The sequence below is a fragment of the Penaeus monodon genome, chromosome 27 (genome assembly GCF_015228065.2).
Source record: "Penaeus monodon isolate SGIC_2016 chromosome 27, NSTDA_Pmon_1, whole genome shotgun sequence".
In the NCBI taxonomy this organism is placed as follows: domain Eukaryota; kingdom Metazoa; phylum Arthropoda; class Malacostraca; order Decapoda; family Penaeidae; genus Penaeus; species Penaeus monodon.
Window position 1 is genome coordinate 3920044 of NC_051412.1, and position 375 is coordinate 3920418.

Sequence of the window (375 nt, forward strand, 5' to 3'; positions counted from 1 at the left end):
TATCCCGCCCCTGGTCTTTGCTTCACGGAACATCAAGGAAGTATCTATATTTTGTTTTATGAATATATTTATGTGTGTAAATAAAATGTGTGAAAATTGAAATATTACTGTTAAAGAAACAAATGGAAAGTGGAATTAACAGAATGAATAGGAAGTAGCATGTTAAATGAGAACACACAAAAATTGTCGTTTTTATCATACCGAAAATATTTCTTTTCAGCCTCTTTTAAATCCTTTTTAGATTTAATGTGAAGTCCGGGATCACCTGTATATTTGTTGAATATATTTTTGCATACATATGAAAGTGTTTGCCTTTTTTCCTCGAGCAAAATCAATCATCCCGCTGAATACAAAATAACGAACCGTCAGGAAAAT